Source organism: Vulpes vulpes, chromosome 11, assembly GCF_048418805.1.
Source record: "Vulpes vulpes isolate BD-2025 chromosome 11, VulVul3, whole genome shotgun sequence".
In the NCBI taxonomy this organism is placed as follows: domain Eukaryota; kingdom Metazoa; phylum Chordata; class Mammalia; order Carnivora; family Canidae; genus Vulpes; species Vulpes vulpes.
Window position 1 is genome coordinate 9,344,869 of NC_132790.1, and position 23,033 is coordinate 9,367,901.

Consider the following 23,033-nt stretch of genomic DNA (forward strand, 5'->3'; position numbering starts at 1 on the left):
CTGCTTCTCTGCCCCTACCCCTGCTGTGCTCGCATGCTCTCTCTCTCTCTCTCTCTCTCTCAAATAAATAAAATCTTAAAAAAAATGTACCCCATAAACTCTGTATGAATCCCAAGCAGAGAGTGATAGGAATTAGAAGAAAAGGTTGAAAAGGAGAAATGATTAATTTTGGAAATCCTCATAGAAGAGGTAGCTTTTGAGCGGAAGAAGCGTGAAGAGCCTTGTGTGCTGAGGGACCAACCTGAGCAAAGGGAAGGAAGGCTTTAAAGAGTGAATCATGGTTGAAGGACAGTGGCCAACCATCAGGACAGCTGCGGGTCAGCTAGGGCCAGGTCTCCAACGGCATGCTGAGGGGCATTGACTTTATTGTATAGACAGTGTGGAGCCATTATGGGTTATTTAGGAAGACACTCCAGAAGTTGACAATTATAGCAGAAGATAAAAGGCTTTGAAAAAAAAATAGATAATGCCTTTTTGCAGAGAAAAGAGAATGGATAGTAGTTGGGTGCCTACTGTGTGCTGACACCATTCTGAGCACTTGGTGTATATCGTTTCATTTCATGCACCATCAGCGTGGACAGATGAAAATTATCCCTGATTGTCAGACGGGAAACTGGGAACTCAAAGAGGTGGAGCCCGGGATTCAGACTAACACCCCTTGACTCTGAGGTCTGCACTTTCCCCTCATCCTGCTACCTCCCTGAAGGGGTCGAGCTTTGGCTTAATTAGCATAGCAGGCAGCACCAGATAATCTTATAGCGTGCATGTGACTTTGGAAGCCAGGAAGAAGCAACAGCAGAGCTACTGCCTGCCGATAGCATCTGTCTGCAGGGCCAGAGGCCAGCCCTGCCTCATTGTATCTCCTCAGAGCATAATACCTAGGGGACCATGGGCAGCATGGAGCAGCTTTACAATGACCAAGAAGTCTGGCCTGTGGGCCCACTCTGTCCTTCCTTAGGAGCAAGCTTCCAGAGCCTGGGTGGCACTAAGAAGTGGCACTTCACAGTGTTGCCCCTTAGCACCCTCCTACCCTGTGGCTGTTGTCCCTGCTGCCTCTTCTCTCTCTGGAATCCCTCTTCCTCCTGGGTGCACCAAAAGCCCTTAACACAGAACAGCTGTGACTACTCATTCCAAAGTGCTCTCTCTGGGCAGGCCTTTGGCAATGCTCTGTTTGCCCATTTGGCCATTCATGGATTTGTTGATTCATTAAGAGGCTGCACCATGTAGTAGAAAGAGTCCTGGGCCATGGGACCGGAGTGCAAGACTAGCTGCTGTCACCCTGGACTGGCCACTTTCCTTCTCTGGACCTCCATTTCTTTATGGATAAAAGAAGAGACTTGTGTAAGGTAATCTTCAGGGTGTCTTCCAGCTGTGACACTTTTTGCGTTTTATTCTTCCATAAAGTCACGCCTTGCTCCTAACATGGCATTAAGGGAATGCTTCTCAGAGGAGATCATGTATGAGTGGGTCTTAAATAAGGAGAAAGGCATTCCAGCAAATGGGATCAGCATGAGCGAGAGCATGGAGAAGGTATGGCAAATTGGGGGAAAAGAAGGGATCAGGTGGGGAAAGAGCAAAGGGAGATAGGACTGCTGGGTGTCTGCAGCCAGCTCACAAAGGCCTTGAGTGACGAGCTATGTATGGGGCTGGGACTTCATCTTGCAGAGTGACAGTATCATGATACAGCTGCTGTGCTATACTTTCTCTTTTCCTGGGGTTAAAGTTGCATGTTTCCCCCCCACTCCCCTTCCTTTGATTGATTTTCTATATATTTCAACAGAAGAATCACAGAGGAACTGGGTTTGATCTTGTGGCTTTGTAAGATACTAATTCAGTAAGCTTGTGCTTTTCTGCTTGAGACAAGAAAGATGCTGCTGACCTGGCCCTTAGCACAATGATACCAGGCATCAGGCTCCAGAATCCCCGTCAGATTCCTTGGCCAGGACTCCGCCCTCTCCTAGGTGCAACTACAGGCCCAGCTCGAGGCTAGTCCTTTCCTCTTCCCATGGGAGCCAAGAGACTAACAGGAATGGGAAGCTCGCCGCATAGCCTTCATGTGGCGTGTGTGCGGACAGGAGTGCCTCTTACCTGTGCTCACGGCTCACAGTGCCCAAGGCTCTCCGACTCACCTGCTTGTTCTCACTGTCCCCGCTGCTTGGAGGTTCTCAGGGGAGGCTCAGTCCCTATGTGCAGGTGATGACAAGGAGTCTCAGGAAAGTTGCCAAATTTGCCCCAGGCGATGTAAGATAGTGTAAGGAGCCTGAGGCCTTGGAGTTAGGAGGCCATGACTTCCAATTCCAGCTCTGCTGCTTAATATCTGTGCAACCACGTGCAAGTTGCTACTCTCTCTGAACTGTGGGTTCCACTTCTTTGAAGATTGAGATAATAACCGCTTCTATAAATGCTTGTCCCTGGAGTGAATTGTGTGGTTTATGGAAAAGCTCTTGGCACAGAGTAGGTGCTCAGTATGTCTAGTTCTGACTCACTTGAGGGCTCTTTCTGGTGTTGCGCCTTGCTTCCCATATGGCCCTCTTCGTCATCTTGCTCCTCTCCTCTTAAGTCAATGCCACAGACATAGACTAGTGAAAATACTCTTCCTGTGTGTCCAGTGTGAAGCTAGGTCCTGTGGATGGGCTCTGAGGACACAGGTAACGGGCCATGCCCTCACTTTGCTTATTGCCTGGTTGAGTTGTGTTGGAGCAGAGAGTCTAGTCTTCACTCTTGAAATGGAGCCAAGGTGATGTGACCGTCACATGTGCCAGTGATCTCCCTCCTCCCCCGGGAACTTACCGTGTGGCACGAGCCAGACTAAGCTCTTACATCCACTGTCTCACTAAGCTCTGGCATATACTCCTACATATTCGTGTGCCTGTAGCTTACTTACACTGTAACACACAATCCTGTTGTGCAGATGAAAAAAATGAGACTCAGAAAAGGTAAGCATCTTAAGATCTTACGAGTGGTACTGGGTGGCACTGTTTGAACCAGATTATCTGACTCTGGAGTGTGTGCTTTTTTATTAGATTACTTTTTGTTTAATACAGAATAGTGTGTGCATGTGTGTGTGTGTGTGTGTGTGTGTGTGTTTGTGTATACATATATACACACACACACATATAGTTAAAAAGTTTAAAAAAAAAGTATTGAAAGGTTTAAGAATGGCACTTTCTGCCTTACCTTTTCTCATCCCAAGACCCATTCCCAGAACCAGCCACTTTGAATTCTTTTCAGATATTTACCTCTGTATTTCTTTCTTTTTTTTTTTTTTAAGATTTTATTTATTTATTCATGAGAGACACAGAGAGAGAGGCAGAGACACAGGCAGAGGGAGAAGCAGGCTCCACGCAGGGAACCCAATGTGGGACTTGATCCCAGGACTCCAGGATCATGCCCTGGGCCGAAGGCAGACGCTCAACCGCTGAGCCACCCAGGCGCCCTACCTCTGTATTTCTAAATCAAATGCTCATTTAAGATAACAATTTTAAATAAAACAAATTATGTCTATTGATTTCTAAATATACATTAAAATTTAGGAGCACCTGGGTGGCTCTGTTGGTTGAACGTCCAACTCTTGATTTTGGCTCAGGTCATGATCTCAGGGTGATGAGATCAAGCCCCAGGTTGGGCTCAGCATGGAGTCTGCTTAAGATTCTCCTCTTTCCCTCCTCAATCTCTCTCCCCTTCTCTAAAAATAAATAAATAAAATTCTTACTTATTGATTTCTTAATATATATAAAAATTATCTTACGTCATCACTTCCATTTCTTCTTCCTCCATCCTCCACTGTACTGAAATCATTAGTCTGTTATTAAGACCAGTATAAATACTGTTCTCACTGCTGAACCAAGTAACATATCGTGATAGAGCTTCTGTGCTATACTTTTTCTTTTTCTTGGAGAAAATTGCTTGTTTCCCACCGCCCCCCCCCCTTGTTTGATTTTCTGTATACTAACCACTAATTCTTCCCAAATGCCCCCAAATATCTGTAAAACACCTCTTCACCTCTTTTTAAAATATTTATTTATTTATTTTAGAGAGAGAGAGAGTGTGTGGGAGTACATGCGAACAGAGGGAGGGGCAGAGGATGGAAAGCTCAGAGTCCGTGCTGAGTACGGAGCCCGATGTGGGCCTTGATCTCATGACCCTGAGATCATGACCTGAACCAAAAATTAAGACCCATACTCAACCAACTGAGCCACCCAGGTGCCCCTTCTTTGCCTCTTGATACTCTTTTTATATGGTCAAATACTTCAAGTCTGTTAGCAGTGTCCCCACCCCCACTGCACCCCAGAGCCCTAGTTCTGTCTGAAATGCTTACACTAGGCCTGCACAGCCATTACCCTGTTAGTGACCTTTACTGCTCTCCTGTGTTAAACCCTGATTCATCTGCTGTTCCCTGTCTTCCTCCTTCTTGAGATTGGTCTCTTTGGTGGAACGCATGTTCCAGTAGCTCCCTAAGAAAGAGTAGTTGGAGATAAATTTTTTGATTCCTGGAATTTCTGAAAATACATGTCACTCTGTTTTCACACTTGATTGACAGTTGAGCTATGTGTAGGATTCGAGGTTGGAAATCCTTTTCCTTCTGATTTTTGGAGGTTTTTCCATTGTCCTCTAGCTTCTAGTGTTACTAGTGAGCAGTCTATTTTTTATTTTCTAATTTCTGTTCCTTTGTATGTGACCAGGTTTTTTTTTTTTCCCTTTGAAATTTTTAGGAGTTTCTCTTTCTCTTCATTGTTTTGAAATTTTACGATGATGTGCCTTGGTGTGGATGTTCTTTTATTCCTTGCCCTGGTACTCATTGAACCTTCTAGTGGATGCTTATGCCCTTGAACTCTGGGAAATTTTTCTTGAAATCATTTTTGATAATTTTTTCCTTATTTGTCTCAGTTCTCACTTTCTGGGACTTCTTAGATGTGTATTGAATTTCCTGGACTTACCTTCTAATTTTCTTAGGTTTTCTCTCCTCTTGGAAATCTTTTGACTTTTTGCATCACCTTCTGGGAATTTCGCTGACTTGATTTTCCAGCCTTTATAATGGAATTTTTATTTTGGCTCTCTTTTTTAATTTTCAAGGACTCTTTATTCTTCTGAAATCCTTTTTTAAAAAAATAATTTTCTAGGGGGGGCACTTCGCAGGATGAGCACTGGGTGTTATGCTATATGTTGGCAAATTGAATTCCAATAAGAAAAATTTTTAATAAATAAAATAAAAAATAATTTTCTATCCTTGATCATATTGTAGCTTTGTCGTCTATTATTTTTCAGTAGGTACTATTATAAATTAGTTTTTAAAATGTTTTCTTTTGCTCTTGGCTTTGTCTCCGTTTCTTCTACTTTTTTCTTTTCTTTGTTTGGGGTTTTGTCCTACCTATTGGAGACTATGCTGGATGTTGTTTGTTTGCCCCCAGATGTGCTCTTTACACCCTGTCATGTACCTCCCAGGAGACTGAGCTCCATGGCCTGTATCAGCAGGCTCCCTTGCCTTCTGACTTCTAGTAGGATTCGGCTAATGAGAGGCACAGCAGGAGATCTGAGGACTGGAGAAAGGTGAGGTCAGCATATTTATTCTCCCAGCTTCTCTCCTCTCCATAACTTCACCCTCTGGTTCCACTAGCCACAGCCTTCCCCTGCCTCTGCTGGCTTAGACGGGGTGAAGCTCTAGCTTTACCTAGTGGTCCTGGGGTGTGAAACTATCCCTGTTGGTTTCCCTAAATATTGTCCCTGCCTCTGTGAATGATTCCTTTACAAAACTCTGCCCTGCTGCTCCTGTGAGGTGTAGTCTGTCTTGTGCTGAGGCCCAGACTGTTGCAAAGGTTTTCCTCTCTAGAAGCATGGTCATCTTTAGCTGTCTGTTCATATTGGGAGTGAGACACAAAGTGAGGCTATGTTTGCATGGAGAAGGCTCCCTGCCTGGTAGGTAGACCTCGTGTAAGATGTGGGGCAGAGGAGTGAGGGAAGCTTTTTCATTCATGGACCTCCTGAGATGAGTATTTATGGGCTTTTTTTCTAATTTCTTGCCTTGGCATATCTATGCCTGGCTGTTGACTTTCTGGAACAGGATGGAGGATGGAGGCTTGGGGTCCCATCACTCATAACACAGATTGTCACTGAAACTATTTGTTTCATCCTTATTGTCACTCCAGACCTGCAGTGTGTCTGTTTTTTCTTGAGTTCAGGGCCTCCCTGGTTTAGTTTCTCCAAAGAATAAATATCTAGTGTTCCCTTAGGAAGTAGCTTGCCTGGTTCTGTGTGGTGGGAAAAATCTGAGAACCTAACTGTCCCATACATAGGCCTTCAGCCAATCTCTCTGATTTCAGCTCTGTCTTTACCCCACTTTCAAAGGCACTTGGTGCCTCTCAGTCCTGAGGCTTTCCAGAGTTGTGCAAGAAAAGTGGATTCTAGTTTTACTATCCCCTCCAGCCTGCACTGGACTGCAGCCTGCTTCACTCTGAGTAGTTACCTCTTCTATCCCTTCTTCATCTGGATTATGTTGTGCTATCTTGTCTGCTGTTGTCTCTCCTATTCTCCTTTCCTAGGTAGATTTATACTTCCTTTAGTTCTTTCCAGTCCTTTTAATGTGGCTTTAGAAGGGAGTAGAGATGAAAGTAGAGGTGAAAGACTCGGTCTGCCCTAGTTAGTGGGAAGTTCCTAGCTCTCCTTGGTAGCCCACAGCTGCAGAGCAGAGGAAGTGGCCCCAGAGTAGCCCAGAGACTACAAGGCAGGCTGTGAGTTGATGGAAGGTAAGCCATCCAGAGCTGAAGCTTCTGCATCTTGGCCTTTGTGATGGTGGATTTTGAGAGTTTTGTGAGCCTGTTCGTTTTATTCAGGAAGCACCTCTTAGATAAATTCTGCATATGAAGAGAATTTATTTCAATCGGTTGGGAACTGACTTGCAAAAAAATTCAACAAATGGCAATACACAGCAGAAGGCATACAACAACAACAAAAACCAAAAAATAACAAGTAAAATCATAGAGACTCTTGGACAAACGCATTTTAAAAACTTAACTTTGCCAAATGGAGTGGGTAGCCAAATGTTTATGGGCTTCTACTGTGGGAGGGGCCTGCCTTCTTGAGAGAGGGAAGCAGAAGTTTAGCTGCTCTAATCCCCCCCAAAGAGGAAATGATGGCCTAAATGGGGAAATGATTTGCCCAAAATCACACAGCAAGTCAGAGGCTAAGCCCAGGATGACAGCCCCCAAGTGTTGACTCCAGATGGCATCACCACACCTCTTTGGAGACACAGCATTAGCAACACTTGAGGTGAGCTCCAAAGGTCTCACTCTTGTCACTGTGACCTGGCAGCCATGGCATGGAAGCCCTTGACTCGGTTCACTTCTGGGTAATTTCTGCTGCTCATCCCCACTAGACACATCATGTCCTCCATTTCCCTCCCCGACAATAGCTCACAGGTTGTTAGCATGTGTGGCCCACTACGGTATAGAAATTAGACCTATTTCCTTTCATTCTCCAAGTTTTGAGGCTCTTTCGGGGGTTGCTATATGAATTCAACTGCAGTTTGAAAAAGAAGGCAAAGACCTCAGTAATTTAGGTTTGGGGGAAGGTAAGGCTAAAATAAGCCAACACAGTAAATTACCAACTCTTGAATATTTATTGACCATAATAATGGTAATAGCTGACATTGTTGGTCCTTCCCATGGACCATGTATGGTTTTATACGTTTTATATGCATTATTAATTGGTTCTTTACATTAAACATAAGGTAGGTACTATTATGCTTTGTTCACAGATGGGGAAATTAAAGCAAAGAGAGGTTAAATAACTTGCTCAAGAAGAAGAGCATTGTCCTGAGTGTATTCTACATTGTAAAGGGCTAGATATCCAATGTGGAGGATTCATAATTATTGATATTCTCCCAAATTATTCATTAGATTGATAAGAGCTGCAAAGGGACCCCTTATGGCTGCCAAGGTTTCCAGCCTCAGACTGTCCCCAAGAAGACAAAGAAGAATGAGTGTGTTCCACTTTCTGAGATATGAGAAAACTGGGAGGGTTTATATATGCAAAGAATGACAAAATCAGAAACAAAGCAAGGATGGAGATATGAGCTGAAGCCAACAAAGTAACATTTAACTGGGTATAAATGTAAGAGCAGGCCTAATAGAAGTTCTGAGTCTTGGGTGTTGACTGCCTAGATGATTCCTGGTCAGCTGCAGTGAGGTCTCCAGCCATGGCAGTGGAGATGTGGGCAGAGGGTAAAAGACAAACTTGATGGCTCTGTTGCCTTTAAGCTGTCAGTGGTACAAGCAATGGAGCTGTCCTGAAGACAGACTGTAAAAGGGGTCTCAAGGCCTTTCAGCTGATTGGATCAGGGCCACCCATGTTATCCAGAATAATTTCTCCATAAAGTCAATTCATTATAGATGTTAATCATATCTACAGAATATCTTTATGGCAACACCTTAGATTAGTGTTTGATTGAATAATTGGGTACACATGCCACATAAAACTGACCATCGCTTGATCCAAATTGTATTTTAAATCATTCTGGAACTGGAGGATGGCTGAATTGAAGGAAGGAGGGTCTGGAAGAGAGAGATGAGTGGAGAAGCCAAAGCATTCATTACCTTAAGGGACGGGCGATGAGGATCTGAAATAAGTCACGGCAACTGAGATAGAAAGTAAGAAGAGATTTGAAAGACCAAGCTCACCTTATTGGGATTTCAATGACATGGCATGAACAGGGTTGAGAAGGGAAGGAGAAGAACGGACAGGAGCACAGATGGTGTCCAGTGATCTGCTTGGTAGCCTGGGTGGATGAGCCATCATTGACTAAGAAGGCAAATACATGGAGAGAGGAAAGAGTAGGCTATAGGCAAGGTGATGAATTTATTTTTGAACATAACCGAGTGTGAGATGCCTGTGGAACATCCAAATAGAACTACCTGGTAGGAGATTGGGATGAAGACTTTTAACTCTTCAGAGAGGTCAGGGAGTTTCTGTAGAGAAAGATTAGTGAAACAGGACTACCTAAGTAGTTTTTTCTTCTTCGTGTCTATATGGATAGTGTTTTTGCTAAGTGGCCCTGCTCTAGGGTGTAGTTTTGCCATGCCTTTGATAATGTTACACCGATGTGACCATTCTGTGATTATCCCTGCTGCTGTAGTAGTTTGACCCTGGGCAGAGACTGCTTTCCTGGCCGTGTTTTGCAGGGCTGTACCCCACCTTCAAGACTTTCTCCTTAGACGTCAAGAAGCCATTGTGAGGGTTTGGTCCTGGGTAGGAGCCCATACATGTGAGGGGTGTGTCTCCTTGAGGAAAATCCACGATGTGATCACTAATTTCGGGGGAGTGACCTGAAAGCACATAGCACGAAGTATGATTAATGATTTCATGTAGCAGCTCACTGCCCCAGAAAACAAGGCCAGCCCAGTCAGGCTGCCTGGGAAGAAGCACCGTCTGTTCTCCCGATTTCCAACCCTAGACCTCCTCTCAACAGGTCTGCAGATAATGGATGGAGAGTTTCTGCCCTGGGAGGTGTTGGGCATGGGGAAGAAGAGGAGACAGGATTTACTGAGCATCTCCTGGTGCCAAGCAGTGTGCTGAGCACCCTCCTTAAGCATGATGATAAAAACAGTGACAATCACCTCTTGGTGCCAGGCACCGGGCATATATTGTTTGATTTTCTTTTCAATTTAATTGATACCGTAACTATGTAAGGTAGGTACTATTATCAGCTACGTTGTACAAGTGAGGAGGTTAAGGGGCACTTGGGTGGCTCAGTTGGTTGAGCATCCAGCTCTTGGTTTTTGGCTCAGGTTGTGATCTCAAGGTCATGAGATTGAGCCCTGCATCAGGCTCTGTGCTCAGCAGGGAATCTGCTTGAATAATCTCTCCCTTTGCCTGTCCCCTGACTCTCTCTCTCTCTCTCTCAAATAAATCTTAAAAAACACAAGTGAGGAAGTCAAGCAGAGAGATCAAGTGACTTGCCCAGGGCCACACAATTAGTAGATATCTAAGGTGGGATTTGAAAAAAAAAAAAAAGGTTCTAATTCCAAAGCCTAGACATTATGCTGCTTCTCTCTGGTCCTGACCCTTGCTGGTCCTGTCATTCGGAGGAGCAAGCCTACAGGCCTTTTCTTTTATAGGCCTCACAAATTTCTGTCTTCACAGCTTTAAGGAGTGGGTAGGTTGGGGGAAGCCCTGGATGGGAATTAGGAGTCGTAGCTTCTTGTCTCAGCCTCTGTCTGACCTTCGACTTTTGACCTTGACATTTTGGAACCACATTTTCATCACCTATTAAATGGAGAGTCTAAAATTTACCTTCCAGGATGTTTTGAGCATTGGATGAAGAAATTGCTAAGAAACTGTTTTCGTAAACTTTGGGAGTTATTCTATTGTGTTTGTACCAATGGCTCTGCTTTTTAGAAAATCCTCTCCTGTTATTTTCCCCGACCCTGACTCCCCTTGTCCTTTATTGTGACTTCTGGCATTCTTATCACTTAAAAGTCTCTGATAATCATGCTTTGAGGCAGGAGGCCACTGAAATTCTTATATAAATAATTCCACCTCCCCGAGCCAGCTGGAGGGGGTGGGGTGGCCACACAGATTTAGCAGCTGCCAAAGCTATAACTAAGAAGAGTCTTCTTGTCAGTCACAGGAGTGAATCATTTAAATGGCTGCTTTGCTGCATCCTTCCCAGAGTCCTAAGGTAAATTGGATAGCCCTGTTGCTTCTGTCAGTCAGTAGGCCTTACGTGAAGCTCGCCTTCTTTCTTTGAAAGGTAGCAGGCATGTGTATTTGAAAGAACATGAGTTCTGGACCCAGACTCACCTGGGTTCTATTCCCAGCATCACCACTTACAAGCTGAGTGACCCTGAGCAAGTCCTCTTGCCAGCCTGGGCCTCGGTATCCTCATCTATAAAATGGGAGTGATAAGACCTGCCTCACACGGTCATCACACAGCTCAGAGGAGATCGCAAAGGGCCCAGCACGATAGCAGGTGCTCGCTCATTAGACTCTCAGTAACGCTACTTCCCCGCATCTCCAAGCTGTGGCAACGAGTGCCTTGGAATGGTGGGGTTGATGAAGAGTGAAACGGTCTGGTTTCCAGAGTGCAGAGGCAGAGGACTCAGTAATAGACACTTGACTCACGGCTCTATTTTTAGCTTGATGCTGCCTAAGGTTTAAAAATGTGGTGTCTGCCTCAAGTGTCCCTTTATCCTTTCAGCTTAAGAGTGGGGGGTCAGAGTGAGGGTGGGGAGGAGACTGTCCAGCTTCTCTGGAGGTGCCTGTCCCACCTTCACAGTCACACCTTCCTCCTCCGTGTCCGGCGCAGTCACCTTGGACGTCATCAGCTTCGAGGAAGCCGTGCCGATGCTCAGGCACGAGTGCTTTGCCCTGGTCTTCAGCAGGGCCCTCTCACTGCCAAACCGGCCTTCAGCTGCTTGTTACAGCTTGGGACGATTTCATCCATCACCCCTGCCCATGTTCACTGCACGGCTGACTTCATGAATTTGGGGAGCACAGCAGTAAATCTTTTTCAGGCAGTTCCTGTCTCTCCCCTCTGTTCTCAAGATCCATACATTACAGTAATAAATGTTATTTCATGTCATCTTGCAACACCTTCCTGTTAGACAGGAATTTGATTTGGTGGTGAAGAGCACAGGGTCTCAAAGAGATGAGAGTTTGAATCCTAACTCTGCAGCTGAACACTGTGACCTGGGACAGATGACTGAATAACTGAGTGTAGGCTTCTGCATCGGTCAAATAGAGATAATAGTACTCATCTCCTAGGATGGTGAGGGTGAGTGAAACAATATTTGAGGAGCCTCAGCACGGGGCCAGGCACACAGTGAGCACTTGACACATCATAACTGGGGCATCAGTCTCAGAGCAGGGGAAACAGCAGTCCAGGACATTAACTCATTTGCCTAGGATGAGGCATTTTCCCTATTTTCTATGAAAGAGAAGGCCGAGAGGTCTTGCCCAAGGTTATACAACTAGTAAGCTGCAAAATCTGAATTATAAGCCAGTTTTCCCAACACCTCAGCCAGGTCCCCTGACATTATACCAGAAGCCTCTGCAAAACTGGAATGAATGCCCCAAACCCATTTGTAACTGGCCCCCTGGTGGTGGAGTCTGAGCCCAGCCAGCCTTCTCCTGAATCCTGCTTTTTAGAAATGGGCCGCTGGTAAAAGACGGGTATATGTGCACATCTATATATATAGGAGCAGGAAAATGTCCTGGGAAACCATAATTCCCTAGAGGCTCCAGGAATGCAGTATATTGGCTAATGGATCTTCTGAGTTTTAACTTCTTGATTTCAGGTCTTACTGCAGGTCATTAAGAAATGCATTGCAGCCAGCCACTTTCTGGTGTTAGAAAGGGCTGTCTAGAGAACATCATTAAATCCTTTTTAAATGACAGAGGATCTTGGCAGGGTCTCCAGTCATTGTCATAATGACCCGTAATGTTCATGACTCTAATTGTATGTCTGTCTGAATCTCTGACACTCATTCAGTCATGACAACTGCTGTGTGTGTGTGTGTGTGTGTGTGTGTGTGTGTGTGTGTGTGTTGGGAGTGAGGGCAGGATAGGGAGATAATTATCCCCATCTCATAGGTGAGAAAGCTAGGACTCAGCATGAATCCTCACGGGGGACCATAGAGCTTGATCACAGGCAGAGCCGGAACTGAAGTGACATTTGCTGAGACACTGTAGTAAAGCAGGGGGGAAAGAAAAAAAAAAAAAAAAGGTCCTTTGAGTCAGACATGGATTTAAATCCCAGTTTTGACACTTTCTAATGGTGTTGACCTTTGAGCAAGTTACCCAGTGTTGCAGGTCTCCCATTCCTCATCTGTAAAATGGCAAGAATAATTATTTCCCTTGCTGAGATTATTTTAAGGTCATTCTGGGTAATGTATGTGAAGCACCTGGCATTGTGGCTACTCAGAGTAGTTCCTCAGCACATGGACACCATGATTCTCCCGATCCTTTCCAATCTACCGAGATGTCTGTCTGCTGTAGCGACACGAGAGGCACAGGGTATGAGGATGACCTTTCTTGAGCCCATCGAACTCTTTAAGTGCCTTTTTAAAAAAAATTTTTATTTATTTATGATAGTCACAGAGAGAGGGGGCAGGGCAGAGACATAGGCAGAGGGAGAAGCAGGCTCCATGCAGGGAGCCCGATGTGGGATTCGATCCTGGGTCTCCAGGATCGTGCCCTGGGCCAAAGGCAGGCGCCAAACCGCTGCGCCACCCAGGGATCCCCTATAAGTGCCTTTTTGAAGTAAATCTACCCTCATTAACTTTAGGAAGGCGTAGGTGTTTTTGATTTACCTCTAATAATGGAGGCCCGAGACAAACTTTTTTTTTTTAATTAATTTTTATTGGTGTTCAATTGACCAACATACAGAAAAACACCCAGTGCTCATCCCGTCAAGTGTCCACCTCAGTGCCCGTCACCCATTCCCCTCCAACCCCCGCCCTCCTCCCCTTCCACCACCCCTAGTTCGTTTCCCCGAGTTGGGAGTCTTTATGTTCCATCTCCCTTCCTGATATTTCCCAACATTTCTTTTCCTTCCTTTATATTCCCTTTCACTATTATTCATATTCCCCAAATGAATGAGAACATACACTGTTTGTCCTTCTCCGATTGACTTATTTCACTCAGCATAATACCCTCCAGTTCCATCCACGTTGAAGCAAATGGTGGGTATTTGCCGAGACAAACTTTTATTTTGTAGATACACTTAAATAGTTTTACATCAATGCTAGAGGTGCTGCAAAGCAATAAAATAAGTATCATATATGAGTGTTATGGTGGCAAATGCCCACAGTCTGGAAATGTTTTTTGGATCGTATAGGTCTGTCTTTTTAAATCATGTGTAGAATTTGAAGAGGTGAACAGGAGATATTTCATGTAGGATCAAAGGTGCAGAGGTAAGATAGTGTAAAATATTCTTGGCTTGGTTAGAACAGAAACTGTAATGTGGGGAAGAGCATATATGATAAGGTTAGAAACAGACTTTCATATAGAGTTTCACATGTGTTCATGAGCCTAAGCATACACATATTACTCTAATATCCCATCCATGTATAAACTAACCTAAGATCCTTAGTTAGAAGTGATCACAGGCATTGGCTATATATATCTTATTGCTTTCAGCCCAAGTCTGTAGGTAGGCAATGTGTTGTAGCAGATAGAACACTGGACCAGGAGTTAGGAGACTCAGGTTTTGCTCTTGGATCCACCCCCATTCAACATCTGGGATAAGACCTATAACTTCTTTGGACCCTCCCTCCTCATTTACAAAAACAAGTCACTTTTGGAAAGTCCTTTGGAACTATTTATCAAGAGCCTTGAAGATGTCCATTCAATTTCATCTATTAATTCATGTCCTGAAATTGTCTCCAAAGGAAAGACCTTAAATATGGAAACAGCTTTATGGTTAAAGATGCCCATCTTAGTGTTTATATGATTTAGTAAAACTAGAAGCTGCGTAAATGTCTGATAATTGGGATTGGATCAATTATGACTTGATTAATTTGCAATATTTACTAAAGAGTAACAGCATTGGGGGCGCCTGGGTGGCTCAATCGGTTAAGCATCTACCTTTGGCTCAGGTCATGATCTCAGGGTCCTGTGGGATAGAGCCTACATCAGGTTCCCTGCTCAGGGGAACCCTGCTTCTCCCTCTCGTGCTCCCTCTGCTTGTGCTTTCTCTCTCTCTAAGAAATAAAGTCTTAAAAATAAAAAAAGTAACAGCATTGGTCATGTAAAAATGAAACCAAAAAGGCATCTATAAAAAAAAGTGTATTGGAAAAATCATGCTTCCTAATGTAGGCAACACTGTTGATATCATCCAGGATTCTTCATGATCTGGCCCCAGTCGTTCACACCAGCTACCCCTGTGCCACCATTTGCCATATCTGGTGACCTAGGACATTTTCCCAACTGTGTGTGCTTTTGTATGTTCTGTTCATTCCTTCTGAAATGCTCTTCCCTCCCTTGGCCAGAAGGTGAATACTTAATCTCCTTCCAGGCAGCTTAAGATTTCCCTGACTTCGTAGGAAAAGTAAATTGTGCCTTCATCTCTGTTTCTGCACATTTTGTAAGAGGGATCTAACATGTCTATAATCGTGTTAGTTGGGGATCCCTGGGTGGCGCAGTGGTTTGGCGCCTGCCTTTGGCTCAGGGCGCGATCCTGGAGACCTGGGATCGAATCCCACATCGGGCTCCCGGTGCATGGAGCCTGCTTCTCCCTCTGCCTGTGTCTCTGCCTCATTCTCTCTCTCTCTCTCTCTGTGACTCTCGTAAATAAATAATAAAAAAAAATAATAATAATAATCGTGTTAGTTTTCTGTATCTGTTTCTGTCTCTAAACATAGAGTGGATCCCCCTCGAGGGTCAGAACTGTGTTATTGCCAAATCCCCAGGGCTTAGTAGAGGGCCCAGCACTTAATGGGTACTCGATACATGTTGTTTAAATTGTTTTTCGCTCTTTACTTTTCCATATTTTCTGCATATTTTATAATGACTATACATTACCCTTCTAATGGAGGTCAAATAACAGTAATTCATTTACCCATTTATTTTTAAGGAGTTGACTGGCCTAACTCAAAGGTTCTCGAACCTGGCAGTGCAGATACCACAGATACTTGGAAAGCTTAGTAAAATGCAAATCCCCATGTCCCAAGACAGGTGTCCTGAATCCCAAAATCTAGGGCAAAGATCTGGAATCAGTATTGTTTTGTTTGCTTAAATATTTATTTATTTATTTATTTATTTATTTATTTATTTATTTATTTATTTATTTATTTATTTTAGAGAGAGAGTGTGTGCATGTGGTGGGGAGGGGTATAGGGAGTGGGAGAGAGAGAATCCCAAGTAGACTCCAAGCTGATCATGGAGCCTATTGTGGGGCTCTATCCCATGACCCTGAGATTATGACCTGAGCCCAAATCAAGAGTCAGACACTTAAGCAACTCAGCCACCCAGGTGCCCTGGGAATCAGTGTTGTTAATAAGCTGCTTTAGTTACTGTGATGCTTAGCCATGTATGGGAACCCTTGACCTAACTACCTCTAAGGTGCTTTCAGCCTAAAATCTATCTGGTTCTCTGAGTGGTCTGCTAGCCCTTTGCCCCTGCTGCCATAAGAGGCTTATGAGGGCATAAGGGCGCTGTGGACCAGCAGGCCAGACAGTGGAGAGAGTAACTATTACCGCTTCATTATCGAGCACCTGTTCTTTGTCAACGACTCCTTTACATACAGCATTTCTTATCTGTATAGTACCTTGAGGTCAGTTTTATTATCTCCGTTTTACAGATGAGGAGACTGAGGCAAAGAAAATTTAAGTGTCTTGCCCAAGGTTAAGTAATAAGTACACAGTGGAGCTCATATTTGAATGCAGTTCTATCAGACTTCAAATCCCAGGAACTGGAACCTCTGTTCCCACCCCTTCTCTCCCTCCCCACCCCCTACAGAGCATCCCGGGCGGGGCAGGGGGGGGGCAGCCAGGTGTAGCCCTCCTGTGTGCAGACGTCGCAGGTTGGGCAGGGTGGGCACTGGAGCCCTCTGCCCTATGGGCAGATGTGTGGGATTAGCATGCGTAGTGGGCAGCCAGATGCCACAGAAGCGGAGGTTCCTGCTCACCAAATGTGCTCTGACGCCCACCCACCTGCTTCCAGGGTGCAGTGAAGCAGTGGAATTCAATTTGCGGCAGTGACCTAAGAGGGGCTATTTTTAGTAAGAAAGTAGGTCAGGGGCTGCAGCGGTGCTGCCTGAGAAATGAGCAGCCTCCCCTCTCACCAGGAGGCTTCTTCACTTCTCACGCAGCCAGTGTGGAGTTGAGGAAGGCACATCCGACATCCTCACATGCCTGCAGTTGTAATCGTCACCGTGGAGCCACTGGGGGGTGGGGAGTGGCGGGAGGCACACATACACATCTGAAACACAAAGCTTCTTGTCTGGGATTGCGTAGGGTCCTGGCCCTAATCCTCCTCCAGAGGTTAGAATCCCTTCAGAAAACATCTCGAACGGGATAGGAGGCTCATAAACCGTACGCCCCCTCCATGCCAGCTACTCTTCTGGGTTTGATATGCATTATCTCATTTAGTACTTGCAAATACCTCTGCAAAGTAGATATTCTTATCCCCATTTATCAGATGTGGAAACTAAGAGAAATGAAGAGACTTACTCGAGGTCACACAGCTTGTATGTAGTAGAGTTGGGTTTTGAATCCTGTTCGAGACTTCAGAGCTGATAATAGATGATCAGGCCGTCCGACCATGCTGCGGGTGATTTTTTTTTTTTTTTTAATTCCTACTCTCTCTCTGCCCCATCTTGTTTGGTACTTCAGACAAAGTAGTATAGTGATGGCTTCCTCTAGGTGGACTTACCTGAGTCAGACATCCTTTTACCTCCAGGACACAAAAGGGTACCCAGAACACAGACCTGGTCCCCAAAGAGGAAAATGTACATCCCTACCTACTGCTGCCCAATCACTGAGGCCAGTAGTTGCCAAAAAAAATCCAACCACCTGATTTCCCTGGGCCTGGAGTATCTCAAAATCCTCTGCCCCCCTTGCTCTGCCACATATTAACTGCAGATCTGTGGCAAATTGCAGGGCACTCATTGGCGATGCACAGGCGGACACGAGCTTGTTACCAGAATGTAGTAATTGACATATCGTGATTCATTATGCACAGCACGGAGGACTCTAGCAGAAGCCCACTTTGTGGCCAACCGCCGCTGGCACCACCAGCCTTGAGAATTTGTTCCTGGCTCTGTTCTGGCTCTCCAGCTGGAGAGCACCATACCTTCAAGGGCCAGAAGCAGCCCGAGGCTTCTGTTTTATCCTGCTCCCTCCTTCCAGGCAAGGAGAGAGGATATTTCCCCTGCCCCCAGGCTGCCTGACCTTGGAGGGACCTTATTTGTTCATTCATTCATTCAACAAACATTTTGAAAACGTTCCAGGCAGGCAGTGGGGAAGGAGACAGATAGTCCCAGCCCTCAGCCCACAGAGAATTTATAGTCCTCTGGGCCTTAATTTCCTTATCATCAAATGGGCAGGAAAGAAAAAACTGCATCGGTCAATCTCTTCTAGCTCTAAGATTTCAGACTCTGTAGTTCTGGATTATAAACATTTATTATTGAGTCATAGTGTCAATCTTAGTCATTTGTACCCAATGCCAAAAAAGAAAAAAATAGAATTTCAGAATCTGGATGGGAACCATGGACACAAGCTAATTCAATTTCCTCACTTACAGATGAGAAAAATGAGGCTAAAAGAAGGGTATGACTTGCCTGGCATATCAGTGACAGACCCAGGGTGGGGAGGCCAGTGAGCTGAGCTCGCCTCTGCTCTAATCCTTCTGAGGCCACCTCCCCACTCGGCACTGCTCTTGTACTTGGAACCCTTTCTACATTTAGCTTCTCTAACACTGAGCTCTGCTGAGTCTTTCCTATCTACCCCTCTAACCACTGCTTCTGGGCTCCCTTACCAGCCTCAGAACCTGGGGCCTGGAAGTGGAAGAGGAAGGAATAGCTCTGGAAGCTGGGCCTCAAAAAGTAAATGGAATGAATTGGGTGCTTGCTTCGGCAGCACATATCCTAAAATTGGAATGATACAGAGAAGATTAACAAGGCCCCTACGCAAGGATGACATGCAAATTGGTAAATGGTATTGGATTTGGGCAAGACTGTCAAAAAGCAGGACATGAGGAAATTGAGGCAGAGCATGTAGTTTGCTGTCAGGGTTCTCAAACAGCAGTATGGGCAAACTTCAGTGAAACTGAAAAAGGAGACCCAGTGGAGATAGCTGGTGAGCAGCTCAGTGAGCTCACAGAACGCCTGCAGAAAGGCCTGCTTCCCCTCAAGCCTCAGAACCTCCGTACCTCTGACCTTTGCCTGTCACCTACATGTATCCAATAGAAGGAATCTAAAGCTGGAAGGACAGAGGATCTTTCTGATATTCTAGCAAGGCAAGGGAATTGAGCTGCCTGTGGAGAAGTCAGGAGAAGGAGACTCAGCAGTTTTTCAGTGGCCAGAGTGTCCCCTCCTGGGTGGAGAAAGATGCTGTGGGTATAGCAAGGCCTGAGCCAACCCGAAGTGCTTGTTTGTCTGTTGCTTTTCCCTTGCCTTCATCACAGTCTGAGAACCCAGACCTTGAAGCACTGTCCTTGATTAATTAATAAAGTTTATTGCCCTAAAAAAAATAAAATAATAAATAAATAAATAAATAAATAAATAAATAAATAAAGTTTATTGCCCTATCGCGCTCCCCTAGGATGGCGGTGGTCAGAGGTTAGGATAGGGCGGAGAATATGGTTGTTGATTATGAAAACCTGTATCCATTCTGTATATCCATTTTAGTCTTCTAAATAGATCTGTGTTATTTTCCACACTGTGCTTTTGTAAAAAATAATTTTCCAGTAGGCACATAACATTATCCTGAAAGAACTAGCTAGTACGTGTACATAAAATATGTCTTATATACATTTACAAATGCAGATACAATGCCTAAAAGTAAATCATTCTGAATTTTTGAAAAATGACTTCAAGTTGTTTGGCTGGAAGCTGGCAACTTGAGTCTGAAGCATGGACTCTTGTATGTCCTTGGGTTAGTCATGTTCCCTTTCTGCGCCTCTGCTTTCATACCTGCCAAGGGAAAGGGATGGATCCGTGGTTTTATTCACCTGGACTGTGAACCAGTTCTACTGAACCACTTAGGATAATTGTTAACTGTACTGATTCCTGGGCCCACTTGCACATCCGTAGAATTGGAGATTGAATGCTTGGAAATTTTTGGTTCTAATAATCTTCCAGATTGATTCCAAGTGATGCAGCCAGGTTTTGAGTAGTTGTCTTCCAAGAACCCTTCTGGTTCTGATGTTTTAGAATCCTCTGCCCTTCTCGCTCTTACTCAGTTTCCTGATTTTGTCTTAGCTTTTCTTTCCCTGGAGAGCCTCCCTCACTATACTGTGACCCCTCTCAGGAGCAGGGGCCATAGTTTGTTCACCCCTAGATCCCTGGTACCCAGCATAGTGTCAGGCACAGAGGAGGTGCTCAGTAAGCAGAGGAGGGGACAGATGGGCTTTCATGGTTTTCCCATCACTCTGCACATCCAGCTAATTTCCAGAATTCTTCCTGTAGACTCGAGCATTATAAATCTTTTGATACAGTAAATAGAAATACAGGTTTCAGAACCTAACAAAACTGGATTTGAATCTATTTCACCTCTTAATGTATAGTGATTTGCCCCAGGTCATTTAATCTCTTTAAGATACAGTTTCCTTCATTATAAAATGAGAATAATAGCTCTTGTTGCTCACGATATTTATGAGGATTAACTTACTGCATGAAAATATGCATATAAAAGTTCTTGATATATAATAGGAACTCATTTACTCTGGCTGCTTTCTTCCTTTACATGGCCACTGGTGAGTGACGGGAAAAGGGGGGACTCAGAAGAATGGATCATCCCCAAACAGACTGAGAGAATGACATATGGCCCTTGTTGTCTCCTGGCTTCCTGGGACCCTGAGGCTCTGACAAGTCACCTTGATGGATCCCTACTTGCTTAGCTCTGGTCACATCAGAATTCAGACTTAGAATCTGACTCCAGATGCAGTGTGTTCTCTCTCTTACTCTGCTACAGGGACATAGAAAAAGAAGTAGCAAAAGAAATTCAAGGAACTATTGTAGATTTGGGTTCCCCAGGCAGGCCCAATGTCTGGGCTTAACCGTGAGAAACCCAAGTTCATTCAGAACGGTTAGTTCCCGGGGCCAGAGATCTTAGGGTTGGTTTTGTTAGCACATCAGCTTCCCTCTCCACATACTCTGTGTTGGAACTGTCACAGCATGCTGCTTTTCATAAAAGTCTCTTTTTCAAACCAAGTCCAACTGTTTCAGCCCCAGAAAGGCAATCAGATTAGCTCTCTTCTGGGCAAAATGGTAAATGATCACCCCACAATTCCTCCAGCACCACAGTAATCATAACAGCCACCCCTTACCTAGTGCCTACTGTGCTGGAATTTTCATGACACCACTATGAGTAGGTATGAGTAACTCCATTTTGCTGGGCAGCAGGCAGTAATTAAGACTGTAGACTTTAGAGTCAGACTAAGGTGCCGACCCTGGCCCCATCATGTTTTAGCCAGCCCCCTCCAAGTCTCAGTTTCTTTATCAGCAGAATGGGGTTAATGTACACCCCATAGTATTAGGAGGACTACATTAATACCACATACATGGTACTATTGAAATAGTTGCGCCAGTCATGTAAAATTATAAACTAGGATAAATGCTATGTGAGAAAGGGACAAGCTGCCATGAGAGCATATAATAGGGATCCTGACCTCTTTGCTGAGGAATTGACATCTGAGCTGAGATCTGAAGGGTCATTAGGAGTTTATTAGGTGAATGGAGTGGGTAGGGTGGGGGGAAAGCTTTCTAGGCATATGTACTGATACGGCCTCAAAGGTGAAGAGGGAACTTAGTGCTTTTAGAGAACCGGGAGGCTCGGTATGACTTGGGTGTAGAGAGTAGGGAAGAGTAGAAGAGGCTGGACAGGGAAATCAGGGCCTTATTAAGGATTTTTTTTTCCTTTATTCTAAGAGCATAAGGACCATTGAAGGATTTGGAGCAAAATATATGTGTGTTGTACATGTGGAGAGTGATATGACCAATTTGATATATACAAGAGATCTTTTTGACAGTGGTCTTGAGAATGGGCTGGAGGGTGCAAGAGTGACTGTGAGGAAACCAGTTCAGAGGAGGCTTTGTATTTGTCCCAGAGAGAAATAACGTTGGGCAGAGCTGGAGTAGTGATGGCAGAGATGAAGGGATAGGGGGGTTGAGATATTTAGGGGGTAAAATTGCAGGACTTGTTGATAGCTTAGATACAGCTATGAGGAAAGAGTATGAAGAACAACTTACCAAACTCAACACTCCAAAAAATAAAAAATCCAGTCAAGAAATGGGCAGAAGACATGAACAGACATTTCTCCAAAGATCTACAAGTGGCTAACAGACATATGAAAAAAAAATGCTTGATATCATTCAGCATCAAGGAAATACAAATCAAAACCACAATGGAATACCACCTCACACCAGTCAGAATGGCTAAAATTAACAAGTCAGGAAACAATCAATGTTGGTGAGGATGTGGAGAAAGAGGAGCCCTCTTACACTGTTGATGGGAGTGCAAGCTGGTGCAGCCCCTCTGGAAAACAGTATGAAGTTTCCTCAAAAGTTAAAAATAGAATTACCCTACAGCCTAGCAATTGTACTTCTAGGTATTTACCCAAAGGATACAAAAATAGTGATTCAAAGGGGAATCTGCACCTCAGGGTTTATAGCAGCATTGTCCACAATAGTCAAATTATGGAAAGAGCCCAAATTCTATCGACAGATGAACGGAAAAAGAAGTTTTGGGGTGTGTGTGTGTGTGTGTGTGTGTGTGTGTGTGTGTGTACACACGCGCGCCATCACACAGTGGAATATTATTCAGTGGAATATTATTTAGCCATCAAAAATAATGAAATCTTGGGCAGCCCCGGTGACGCAGCGGTTTAGCGCCGCCTGCAGCCTGGGGTGTGATCCTGGAGACCTGGGATCGCGTCCCACATTGGGCTTCCTGCATGGAGCCTGCTTCTCCCTCCGCCTGTGTCTCTGCCTCTCTTTTAGCTCTCTCTGAATGAATGAATAAATAAATCTTTAAAAAAAATGAAATCTTGCCATTTGCAATGATGTGGATGGAACTAGAGGGCATTATGATCAGCGAAATCAGGCAGAGACAAACACCATATGATTTCACTCATACATGGAATTTAAGAAACAAAAAAATGAACATAGGAGAAGGGAAGGAAAAATAAAATAAGGTAAAGACTGAAAGGAAGACAAACTGTAAGAGACTCTTAATTATAGGAAACTAAGGGTTGCTGGAGGGGAGGTGGGGGGGGATAGGGTAACTGGGTGATAAGCATTAAGGAGGGCATGTGATGGAGTGAGCACTGGGTGTTATATGCAACTGATGAATCACTAACTTCTACCCCTAAAATTAATA

At 44.5% G+C, this 23,033-nt stretch overlaps 1 protein-coding gene and 1 non-coding gene across 2 annotated transcripts in view; both read left to right on the forward strand.

The window, feature by feature from the left end:
• Window positions 1–23,033, forward strand: part of SERGEF (secretion regulating guanine nucleotide exchange factor) — a 218,494-nt gene that overhangs the window by 147,920 nt on the left and 47,541 nt on the right.
• Window positions 18,557–18,663, forward strand: LOC112927114 (U6 spliceosomal RNA). The gene has a single exon (XR_003236460.1). It is a non-coding gene; the product is annotated as a U6 spliceosomal RNA (small nuclear RNA).